This window comes from Cetorhinus maximus, chromosome 29, assembly GCF_964194155.1.
Source record: "Cetorhinus maximus chromosome 29, sCetMax3.hap1.1, whole genome shotgun sequence".
In the NCBI taxonomy this organism is placed as follows: Eukaryota; Metazoa; Chordata; class Chondrichthyes; order Lamniformes; family Cetorhinidae; genus Cetorhinus; species Cetorhinus maximus.
Window position 1 is genome coordinate 467212 of NC_135907.1, and position 7099 is coordinate 474310.

Consider the following 7099-nt stretch of genomic DNA (forward strand, 5'->3'; position numbering starts at 1 on the left):
GCTCACCCCGATAATCCAGGTGTTGGGCGAGCGCTGATGTTGGCAGCCTGCCCACCATATTTAAATAAATAATTAAGAGTCAATTAGGCTTGGCATCAAAACAATTGACTCTGATAAAACTGCCCAATGCCATAAAATGTTTGGCGTGGGCACTCGGGCGGGAGCGAGCAGCCTGACTGTTTTCACTTACCTGTTTAGAGGGCGGGAAGGAAGCAGGGGTGGGCCCTCTGCAGGCGTGGGCCCTCTCCAGGGGTGGGCCGTCTCCAGGGGTGGGCCCTCTCCAGGGGTGGGCCCTCTCCAGGGGTGGGCCGTCTCCAGGGGTGGGCCGTGTCCAGGGGTGGGCCCTCTCCAGGGGTGGGCCGTCTCCAGGGGTGGGCCGTCTCCAGGGGTGGGCCGTGTCCAAGGGTGGGCCCTCTCCAGGGGTGGGCCCTCTCCAGCGGTGGGCCCTCTCCAGCGGTGGGCCCTCTCCAGGGGTGGGCCCTCTCCAGGGGTGGGCCCTCTCCAGGGGTGGGCCCTCTCCAGGGGCGGGCCCTCTCCAGGGGTGGGCCCTCTCCAGGGGTGGGCCCTCTCCAGCGGTGGGCCCTCTCCAGGGGTGGGCCCTCTCCAGGGGCGGGCCCTCTCCAGGGGTGGGCCCTCTCCAGGGGCTGCCTTTTGCTGATCATGGGGAAGACCCCACCCCCCCCAAAGCTGAACACCCACTTCCTTCCTACCAGCTCCCTCCTTTAAACCCAGCCCCCTCATCCAATGCCCCTCCCCCTGAACTACCCTAATCCTCCTGAACCAAGATCCCAGACTCACCTGCTCTGGGGATCCATGGGCCTTGGTCTTCTTCATATGCTGCAGTCCCGTCAACGGCCACTGACCCGCCTCCTGGCGTTGCTGGGACTGATGGAGCTGCCGGCCAATCCAATTGGCCAGCAGCTCCAGAGGGGGAGGCTTCCTCCCCAGTGAGGGGCAGAGTTCAAACTCGGCCCTCGTTAATCCACCCGCAGCTCCCACCATCCTGACTTGGAAATACATCACCGTTCCTTCACTGTCGCTGGGTCAAAATCCCGGAACTCCCTCCCTAACAGCACTGTGGGTGTACCTACACCACAGGGACTGCAGCGGTTCAAGAAGGCAGCTCACCACCACCTTCTCAAGGGCAATTAGGGATGGGTAATAAATGCTGGCCTAGCCAGCGAAGCCCACATCCAGTGAAAAAAAAATATTCCTGAGGTTTATTCTTCAAAACTGAAGACAATTCTTCAGATGGGACAGATCAAAGCTCTATTAAACTGAAGCATTACTTGCTCATTTTTGAGTTCCATTCAAATATAGGTCAACCCTCCAGTTGCCTTTTCATGATACAATCATAAACCGGAAATTCCTGCCTGAAGTCATCAGACTTTTTTTAAATTCATTTATGGGATGTGAGCTTCGCTGGCTGGGCCCAGCATTTATTGCCCATCCCTAATTGCCCTTGAGAAGGTGGTGGTGAGCTGCCTTCTTGAACCGCTGCAGTCCATGTGGTGTAGGTACACCCACAGTGCTGTTAGGGAAGGAGTTCCAGGATTTTGACCCAGTGACTGGCAATATATTTCCAAGTCCTTCTAGATGTTAGTGGTTTTTGTTTGGAAGGTGCTGTCGAAGGAGCCTTGGTGAATTCCTGCTGTGCATCTTGTAGATGGTACACACTGCTGCTACTGTGTGTCGGTGGTGGAGGGAGTGAATGTTTGTGGATGTGGTGCCAATCAAGCGGGGCTGCTTTGTCCTGGATGGTGTCGAGCTTCTTGAATGTTGTGGGAGCTGCATTCATCCAGGCAAGTGGGGAGTATTCCATCACACTCCTGACTTGTGTCTTGTAGATAGTGGACCGGCTTTGGGGAGTCAGGAGGTGAGTTACTCACCGCAGGATTCCTTGCCTCTGACCTGCAATTATAGCCACAGTATTTATATGGCTGGTCCAGTTCAGTTTCAGGTCAATGGTAACTCCCAGGATGTTGATAGTGGGGAATTTAATGATGGTAATTCTATTGAATGCCAAGGGGCGATGGTTAGATTCTCTTCTGTTGGAGTTGGTTGTTTCCTGACACTTGTGTGGTGTGAATGTTACTTGCCACTTGTCAGCCCAAGCCTGGATATTGTCCAGGTCTTGCTGCACTTGGACGTGGACTGCTTCAGTATCTGAGGAGTCGCGAATGGTGCTGAACATTGTGCAATCATCAGCGAACATTCCCACTTCTGACCTTATGATGGAAGGAAGGTCATTGATGAAGCAGCTGGAGATGGTTGGGCCGAGGACACCACCCTGAGGAACTCCTAGAATTGATATGATTGACCACCAACCACCACAACCATCTTCCTTTGTGCCGGGTATGACTCCAACCAGCGGAGAGTTTCCCCCTGATTCCCATTGGCTCCAGTTTTGCTAGGGCTCCTTGATGCCACACTCGGTCAAATGCTGCCTTGATGTCAAGGACAGCCACTCTCACCTCACCTCGGGAGTTCAGCTCTTTTGTCCATGTTTGAACCAAGGCTGTAATGAGTTCAGGAGCTGAGTGGCCCTGGCAGAACCCAAACTGAGTGTCAGTGAGCAGGTTATTGCTGAGCAAGTGCAGCTTGATAGCTCTGCTGATGATCCAGTCTAGCACTTTACTGATTATCGAGAGTAGACTGATGGGGTGGTAATTGGCCGGGTTGGATTTGACCTGCTTTTTGTGGACAGGACATACCTGGGAAATTTTCCACATAGCCGGGTAGATGCCAGTGTTGTAGCTGTACTGGAACAGCTTGGCTAGGGGCGCGGCAAGTTCTGGAGTACATGTCTTTAGTACTATTGCCATAATGTTGTCAGGACCCATAGTCTTTGCAGCATCCAGTGCATTCAGCCATTTCTTGATGTCATGAAGCTATTCATGTATATAATACTATTGGGAAATATTTTTCTTTTAAAATAGAGGTTTAGTCTGTGGGTGTGTCTTCATTGGATTAAAGCCAACTAGTCTGGGTGCTTTGACGTGTACTAGTTTTGAAATGTAAACAGAGAGGTAGAATGCATTTTCATTTTTTGAATACAGCTTTCAAGAAGTGGGGTGAATTCTGGCACCTAGCCAGCAGAGACCAAGCAATATATTTATATTACTAATAAAGTTGTTACTATGAAAGAGGTTTTATTGTTAGGTGGAATTCAAAGTGGTTGGTGATACAATGAGAATTTACATTCAATGGGCAGTGCTAGGTACAAGACAACCATTTTGTGTGTGTAGGATAGAGGCAATGTGAGATCAAAAGTAGCTGTAAGCCTTCAACTGTTTCCACAGTTGAAAAGAACCTCATTTTGAATTTGTAAGGTGAAAATGCTTTGCCTGGTGTTTGGTTAAGTCTATGGGTTGTTGTTGCCTTAATGGAGATTTGGGAATTTGTTAAAAGTTATGATCGTAGTAATTTGTAGCCATGTATATATATATCTAATTTATGTAAATTAATAAAATGTTTCATTTAGCTTAATATAAAACCTCTTGAGAACTGGTGGTCTGATTCCTGAATTTAGAGTTGCATGTCAAACATAACACCTAAAATTATAGGTTATGACAGTTGTTTAAAGTTTCCTTCTCGGATTTTTGTTTTAATAACTCAGCTTTACCAACTGCATCGGTCATAACAATTCGGGGCTCTTGCCGGGATAAATTATATTTCTAATTCCTTGATTGGTTTAGGATTGGTGAATCTTAAAGTTATGAGTATGAGAGGTACTTTGAATTCAGGAGTTGGTGAGGTATTTTAGAAGTGGTGAGACTGCAAAATGGCTTTGGCAATTGCTAAGACTTGTCTGGGAGTAGAAGAGATAACTCTGATCGGGTTGGGGAAAATACCCAAAAGTAAGTTCACAGAGTTGGCAGATAAGTTAAAATTGGGAACACAAACAAAAATACCTGGAAAAACTCAGCAGGTCTGACAGCATCTGCGGAGAGGGATACAGTTGACGTTTCGAGTCCGTATGACCCTTCATCAGAACTAAGACATATAGAAGTGAGATGAAATATAAGCTGGTAGAAGGGGGTGGGACAGGAGAGCTCGATAGGGGGACAATGATAGGTGGAGGCCAAGAAGAGATTGCCAAAGATGTCACAGAAAAAAGGACAAAGGGGTGTTGACGGTGGTGATATTATCTAAAGGATATGCTAATGGGGACATTAAGGGAAGCAAGCTAGTGGCAGATGGCCCTAGTGTGGGTGGGGTGGGGGGAAGGGATTGAAATGGGCTAAAAGGTGGAGATGAAACAATAGATCAAAATAAATTTAAAAATAGGAGGGAAAAGAAAAAAATATAGTTGTTAAAAAAAATGATAAATTATTGGAATTGCGGGGCTAATTAAAAATATAGCACAGCATCCACAGTTGGAAGTGAAACCTGAGACTAGTGAGTCACAGCTGGAGGTAGTGAGACTTCAGTTACAAATGAAGAAGCTTGAATTAGAAGCAAGGGAATTAGAAAATGTGAAGATAGAGAAGGAGGAAAGAGAAAGAGCGAGAGAGAGAATTCCAACTGAAAATGTTGGCAGTTAAAAATAGAGATGCCAATAGGTGAGAAAGGATTTATCTCCAGAGTAGAACCCAGCGGGGATATGTTTAAATTTGTACAAGCTCTTCCAAAGTTTGAGGAAAAAGACATTGAAGCACCCTTTATTTCATCTGAGAAGCTAGCTACACAGATGACGTCCACTGGAAAACTGGACATTACTATTACAGTCTAAGTTGTTAGTTAGGGCGCATGAGGTACATGCTTCATTATCATTATGATGTGGTGAGAGAAGCTATTTTGAGTGCATATGATTTGGTTCCTGAAACATACAGGCAGAAATTTAGAAATATGAGAAAACAGACTGGGCAAACTTATATTCAGTTTGAAAGAGTAAATCAAAGTAATTAAAATAGAGACAACCTATGCAGCTGTTAGGGAAGTCATTCTTTTGGAAGAATTTAAAGGTTCAATCCCTTCAGTGTTGAGAACTCATGTGGAGGAACAGAGGGTTGATTCTGTAAGACAAGCAGCAGAGGTAGCTGATGATTATGAGTTTGTTCATAGAGCCAAACCTTTTCTCCGTCACCCTTTCAAATTGGAAAAGGATAAAAAGCGGGAAGGTGAAAGGAAGGCAGGTAGTCAGGGAAGAGAAGCTGGAAGTTCCCAGGAAGTTTTTTTCTCAGAATAAAAAGGAAGATGCTGAAGGTAGAAATGACATTCGAAAATTGAGGTGTTTTCATTGTAATAAAGTGGGGCACACGAAGTCAGTGTGTTGGAGATTGCAGGAAAAATCTGTAGGAATTGTTGGGGTACAGAAGAGCTCTGGAAATAAAAGTGCTGTGGGTTCTGAGGTTCAGGCACAGGAGAAACCAGTGGTTTGTGTACAGGTGAAACAGGGAGAATCAGTAAAAGGTAAAAATATGTTCACGGTTTACTCAAGAGAATTCTGAGGAGGAGGTTGCAGAAATGTTTAAAGTTTTTGTGTGTGATGGGGAAGTCTTTCCATGTGTAGAGGGTGGAGTAGGTAAAGATGTTAAAATTTTAAGAGACACAGGGGTTAGTCAATCCTTAATGTTGAGGGATAGTGATATTTGCTGTTCAAAGGGAGTGTTGCAGGAGAAGGTAACAATAAGTGGGGTTCATGGAGATGCTAAATCTATTCCATTGTGGAAGGTAAATTTAAAGAGCAATTGGAAGTCAGGTGAAGTTATAGTTGGAGTGGTAGAAGAATGCCCATTGCAGGTGTTCAGTTTATTCTAGGTAATGATCGCAAATGTGGGTGATGCCTATGGTAGTTGAGCAGCCTGTAGAAGTGTTTTCAACAGAAGTGTTACAGAAGGAACATCCTGGATTGTTTCCTGATTATGTTATAATGAGATCAAAGGCTCATCGGGAGGAACAAGATAAACAAGATAAGCAGGCAGTTAAGGACAAGAAGAAGGTGTCGAAATCCAATTATCTTGCATTGTATTTGATAACATTGTTCAGGAGGAAGGAATGCAGGACAGTTCAGTTGAAATGTTTAACTCAAAGAAGTTAGTGGAGTTACAGAAAAATGATTTGCAATTAAAACAGTTATATCAGAAAGCTTATTCAGAAATCAAAGCAAAATGTATTCCAGTGTGTTATTATCTTCAGGAAGGTATTTTGATGAGAAAATGGTGGTTGGATTACATCTCAGCAAATGAAAGCTGGAGTGAGGTACATCAGGTTGTTATCCCATTAGGGTATAGAAATGAGATTCTGAGGATTGCTCATGAAATTCCAATGGGGGGACATTTAGGAATTAGGAAAACACAGGAAAAGATACAGAGGTATTTTTTTTTGGCCAGGATTGCATAGGGATGTAGCCAAATCCTGTAGAACCTGTCATACATGTCAAATAACAGGAAAACCACAAGCAGTGATTAAGCTAGCGCTTTTAATCCCAATATCAGCATTTGAAGAACCTTTTTCCAGGGTCATGATTGATTGTGTATGACCCCTCCCTAAGACTAAAAGTGGAAATCAGTATTTACTGACAATAATGGATGAGTCTACCAGGTTTCCTGAAGCGATACCTTTAAGAAATATTTCAACTAAGAAGATTGTGGAGGAGTTAATTAAATTTTTCACACAATATGGTTTACCTAAAGAAATACAATCAGATCAGGGGTCAGATTTCATGTCACAGCTGTTTAAGGAAGTAATGAATGGTTTGGGGGTAAAACAGTTTAAGTCAACAGCTTATCATCCGGAGTCACAAGGAGCTTTGGAAAGATGGCATCAAACTCTAAAAACTATGATAAGAGCATACTGTCAGGATTATCCACAGGATTGGGATACAGGGATTCCATTTTTGTTATTTGCTATTAGAGACACTCCTAATGCATCGACTGGCTTTAGCCCTTTTGAGCTAGTTTATGGTCATGAGGTATGGGGACCACTGAAATTGATTCATGTGAAATTGGTGGGTCAAAATTCAGTAACTACTCTCCTGGATTACATATCAAATTTCAGGGAAAGATTGAACAGAGCATGTGAGCTGGCTAGGGAACATTTAAAGATATCACAGCAAGTGATGAAAGTGAAAGCAGATAAGAAGGCTAAAATTCAC